Raw genomic sequence first — 5,000 nt, 5'->3', positions numbered from 1 at the left:
GCAAGGGTGAGGGGGGCGGAGGGGGGCGGGAGGGGCGGCCAGACCCCGGGCTGGGCTGGGCTGGGCCTAGGTCTGCAGGGGGCTCCGGGGAAAGGGAGCCTGGGGCCTTGACCCCTCCGGGGCCACGCCCCCCAACCCCCGCCCAGCTGCGGGTGAGCGAGCGGCCTGTGGATTGCCGAGCGCAGACGGGCCTGCCGAGCGCCCCCCGTCCTGGCATGGCATGGGAGAGTGGCGAGACTTCCACCACCCTCCGGGTGCCAGAGGCCTCTGGTCCCCTGGGTCGGCAGCGGGCTGCGTGGGCAGAGGCGCCCGCAGAGGGGCAGGCCAAGCGCCAGGCGGCCCGGAGGCCCGGAGGCCCGGAGGCCCGGAGGCCCGGAGGCCCGGAGGCGCGGCGGCGGGCTCTTGGGGCGGCGCGCGGCACCCTCCTCCGTCTACGGCCATACCACCCTGAACGCGCCCGATCTCGTCTGATCTCGGAAGCTAAGCAGGGTCGGGCCTGGTTAGTACTTGGATGGGAGACCGCCTGGGAATACCGGGTGCTGTAGGCTTTTTGCCTCCCTCTCCTTTAGGCGCCGCCGCCGCCGCCGCCCCCTTCAGCGCAGTTCGCCGCCAGCCCCAGCCCCAGCGCCCCCGGCCCCGACTGCCCCTCCCGCCCCACCGCGCGGGGCGGTCGTGCGGCGCGGCCAGCCAGTGGCCCGCGCCCGCAGGCGGCCTCATCCCAGCCCTTGGACCTCAGAGCCCCAGCCCCCGCCCCTCCCCGCCGCCGGCCCGGGCTCCCTCCGAAGGGCCTGGCCCACTGCACGCTGGCTGACCTGCCCGCTCGCCCCACGGACAGCTGCTCCCCTCCTTCGCCCGGGACCCAAGGCCCGGCCCTTCGGCCGGATGGATGGACGGATATTGGCCCCGGCAGATGGACAGGCGGACGGTCGGTCGGCTGCCGGCCGGCTCCTGGAACCTGGGCCCCTCCATACTACCCATTTCCTGGGCCCTCCCGATCCAGGAAACAAGACGGGCGGGGCGTGGGCCGGCCAGGAGCCCTCAAGACAGTCCCGGGGCGCGGCGCCGCCCAGAGGGGGCAAGAACCCGTGTCCCGAGGTAGAGAGAAAAAGCAGCGGAGACAAAGCAAGCCGACTGGTCCCCATGCGCACGCTCCAGCCCGAACGTGCACCCACCTCACCTCACTGTCTCGGGGGGCTTCTCCTGGCCTGAGAGGGACCTGGCGGGGGAGGCATCCAAGCGGAAGCGGAATCCTGACACCTTGGCTGCAGGTCCTGGGCCCCTCCCCCGTCCCCGCCTCTGCCTGGACCCCTCCTCACCTCTCCTCCCTGCCCGCCCCACCCCCACCCCCCACCCCGGTGCCCCCAAGCCCGGCCACCCCCCTCCCCCCTCCCCCCTAGCCCGGCCACCCCACACCCACCCCGACCCCCTCCCCTGCCAGCCTCAGGGCCCTGCCTCCTGCCCCAGGCCCAGCCCAAGCCCTTCCTTGCGAAAGCCGCCTCTTCAGCAGGGCCTCTCTCTGATCTGTGTCAGGCTCTGGGACCCTATGGGTCCCGAGTGCCTCTCTGGGTCTGGGGGTCGTATCCCCTCCTCCCGCCACCTCTCCTTCCGTCTCTGGGTCTCTGTCAGTCTCCCTAGCTTCTTCTCTCTCCCTCTCTCTCTCTCTCTCTCTCTCTCTCTCTCTCTCTCTCTCTCTCTCTCTCTCTCTCCCCCCCCCACCCCCGCCTGCGCTGGCACGCGCACCCGCGCGCGCGTTTGTGTGTGTGTGTGTGTGTGTGTGTGTGTTGTGTGAGTGTGACAGAGCCAGAGAGCCAGAGAGAGACGTGGTGGGTGGGTGGGGGTGGCATCTTGTGGGCAGGGGAACAGGCTCCGAGCCCGCCCGGCCGCCTGCCCATCCTCAGCTCTCCCCGCCAGGAGCTCTCCGGTTTGACGACGAGGCCCCCCGCCCCGTGTCCTGGACTCCTGTGGGGAAGGGTGGCCTTGGAAAGGCCACCTGGCGGGCCTGATGCCCTCCTGCTGCACGCTGGTCGCTCCGCGTGGGGTTGGCGCAAGGGTGAGGGGGGCGGAGGGGGGCGGGAGGGGCGGCCAGACCCCGGGCTGGGCTGGGCTGGGCCTAGGTCTGCAGGGGGCTCCGGGGAAAGGGAGCCTGGGGCCTTGACCCCTCCGGGGCCACGCCCCCCAACCCCCGCCCAGCTGCGGGTGAGCGAGCGGCCTGTGGATTGCCGAGCGCAGACGGGCCTGCCGAGCGCCCCCCGTCCTGGCATGGCATGGGAGAGTGGCGAGACTTCCACCACCCTCCGGGTGCCAGAGGCCTCTGGTCCCCTGGGTCGGCAGCGGGCTGCGTGGGCAGAGGCGCCCGCAGAGGGGCAGGCCAAGCGCCAGGCGGCCCGGAGGCCCGGAGGCCCGGAGGCCCGGAGGCCCGGAGGCGCGGCGGCGGGCTCTTGGGGCGGCGCGCGGCACCCTCCTCCGTCTACGGCCATACCACCCTGAACGCGCCCGATCTCGTCTGATCTCGGAAGCTAAGCAGGGTCGGGCCTGGTTAGTACTTGGATGGGAGACCGCCTGGGAATACCGGGTGCTGTAGGCTTTTTGCCTCCCTCTCCTTTAGGCGCCGCCGCCGCCGCCGCCCCCTTCAGCGCAGTTCGCCGCCAGCCCCAGCCCCAGCGCCCCCGGCCCCGACTGCCCCTCCCGCCCCACCGCGCGGGGCGGTCGTGCGGCGCGGCCAGCCAGTGGCCCGCGCCCGCAGGCGGCCTCATCCCAGCCCTTGGACCTCAGAGCCCCAGCCCCCGCCCCTCCCCGCCGCCGGCCCGGGCTCCCTCCGAAGGGCCTGGCCCACTGCACGCTGGCTGACCTGCCCGCTCGCCCCACGGACAGCTGCTCCCCTCCTTCGCCCGGGACCCAAGGCCCGGCCCTTCGGCCGGATGGATGGACGGATATTGGCCCCGGCAGATGGACAGGCGGACGGTCGGTCGGCTGCCGGCCGGCTCCTGGAACCTGGGCCCCTCCATACTACCCATTTCCTGGGCCCTCCCGATCCAGGAAACAAGACGGGCGGGGCGTGGGCCGGCCAGGAGCCCTCAAGACAGTCCCGGGGCGCGGCGCCGCCCAGAGGGGGCAAGAACCCGTGTCCCGAGGTAGAGAGAAAAAGCAGCGGAGACAAAGCAAGCCGACTGGTCCCCATGCGCACGCTCCAGCCCGAACGTGCACCCACCTCACCTCACTGTCTCGGGGGGCTTCTCCTGGCCTGAGAGGGACCTGGCGGGGGAGGCATCCAAGCGGAAGCGGAATCCTGACACCTTGGCTGCAGGTCCTGGGCCCCTCCCCCGTCCCCGCCTCTGCCTGGACCCCTCCTCACCTCTCCTCCCTGCCCGCCCCACCCCCACCCCCCACCCCGGTGCCCCCAAGCCCGGCCACCCCCCTCCCCCCTCCCCCCTAGCCCGGCCACCCCACACCCACCCCGACCCCCTCCCCTGCCAGCCTCAGGGCCCTGCCTCCTGCCCCAGGCCCAGCCCAAGCCCTTCCTTGCGAAAGCCGCCTCTTCAGCAGGGCCTCTCTCTGATCTGTGTCAGGCTCTGGGACCCTATGGGTCCCGAGTGCCTCTCTGGGTCTGGGGGTCGTATCCCCTCCTCCCGCCACCTCTCCTTCCGTCTCTGGGTCTCTGTCAGTCTCCCTAGCTTCTTCTCTCTCCCTCTCTCTCCCTCTCTCTCTCTCTCTCTCTCTCTCTCTCTCCCCCCCCCCACCCCCGCCTGCGCTGGCACGCGCACCCGCGCGCGCGTTTGTGTGTGTGTGTGTGTGTGTGTGTGTGTGTGTGTGTATTGTGTGAGTGTGACAGAGCCAGAGAGCCAGAGAGAGACGTGGTGGGTGGGTGGGGGTGGCATCTTGTGGGCAGGGGAACAGGCTCCGAGCCCGCCCGGCCGCCTGCCCATCCTCAGCTCTCCCCGCCAGGAGCTCTCCGGTTTGACGACGAGGCCCCCCGCCCCGTGTCCTGGACTCCTGTGGGGAAGGGTGGCCTTGGAAAGGCCACCTGGCGGGCCTGATGCCCTCCTGCTGCACGCTGGTCGCTCCGCGTGGGGTTGGCGCAAGGGTGAGGGGGGCGGAGGGGGGCGGGAGGGGCGGCCAGACCCCGGGCTGGGCTGGGCTGGGCCTAGGTCTGCAGGGGGCTCCGGGGAAAGGGAGCCTGGGGCCTTGACCCCTCCGGGGCCACGCCCCCCAACCCCCGCCCAGCTGCGGGTGAGCGAGCGGCCTGTGGATTGCCGAGCGCAGACGGGCCTGCCGAGCGCCCCCCGTCCTGGCATGGCATGGGAGAGTGGCGAGACTTCCACCACCCTCCGGGTGCCAGAGGCCTCTGGTCCCCTGGGTCGGCAGCGGGCTGCGTGGGCAGAGGCGCCCGCAGAGGGGCAGGCCAAGCGCCAGGCGGCCCGGAGGCCCGGAGGCCCGGAGGCCCGGAGGCCCGGAGGCCCGGAGGCGCGGCGGCGGGCTCTTGGGGCGGCGCGCGGCACCCTCCTCCGTCTACGGCCATACCACCCTGAACGCGCCCGATCTCGTCTGATCTCGGAAGCTAAGCAGGGTCGGGCCTGGTTAGTACTTGGATGGGAGACCGCCTGGGAATACCGGGTGCTGTAGGCTTTTTGCCTCCCTCTCCTTTAGGCGCCGCCGCCGCCGCCGCCCCCTTCAGCGCAGTTCGCCGCCAGCCCCAGCCCCAGCGCCCCCGGCCCCGACTGCCCCTCCCGCCCCACCGCGCGGGGCGGTCGTGCGGCGCGGCCAGCCAGTGGCCCGCGCCCGCAGGCGGCCTCATCCCAGCCCTTGGACCTCAGAGCCCCAGCCCCCGCCCCTCCCCGCCGCCGGCCCGGGCTCCCTCCGAAGGGCCTGGCCCACTGCACGCTGGCTGACCTGCCCGCTCGCCCCACGGACAGCTGCTCCCCTCCTTCGCCCGGGACCCAAGGCCCGGCCCTTCGGCCGGATGGATGGACGGATATTGGCCCCGGCAGATGGACAGGCGGACG

General features: G+C 72.8%; 3 non-coding genes across 3 annotated transcripts; all 3 read left to right on the top strand.

Annotated features, from left to right (window-relative positions):
* Positions 1–429: 429 nt before the first annotated feature.
* Positions 430–548, top strand: LOC146396723 (5S ribosomal RNA). Its single transcript, XR_014828525.1, has one exon. It is a non-coding gene; the product is annotated as a 5S ribosomal RNA (ribosomal RNA).
* Positions 549–2,465: 1,917 nt separating this feature from the next.
* LOC146396722 (5S ribosomal RNA) lies at positions 2,466–2,584 on the top strand. The gene has a single exon (XR_014828524.1). It is a non-coding gene; the product is annotated as a 5S ribosomal RNA (ribosomal RNA).
* A 1,920-nt stretch (positions 2,585–4,504) lies between these two features.
* LOC146396721 (5S ribosomal RNA) lies at positions 4,505–4,623 on the top strand. The gene has a single exon (XR_014828522.1). It is a non-coding gene; the product is annotated as a 5S ribosomal RNA (ribosomal RNA).
* The last annotated feature ends 377 nt before the right edge of the window (positions 4,624–5,000 follow it).

This window comes from Sus scrofa, chromosome 14 (genome assembly GCF_054392235.1).
Source record: "Sus scrofa isolate SSC_HxYL_T2T_F1_AM1 chromosome 14, Sscrofa_HxYL_maternal_Yorkshire_Landrace_v2.0, whole genome shotgun sequence".
NCBI lineage: Eukaryota > Metazoa > Chordata > Mammalia > Artiodactyla > Suidae > Sus > Sus scrofa.
This window is presented reverse-complemented; position numbering and strand designations above follow the sequence as displayed.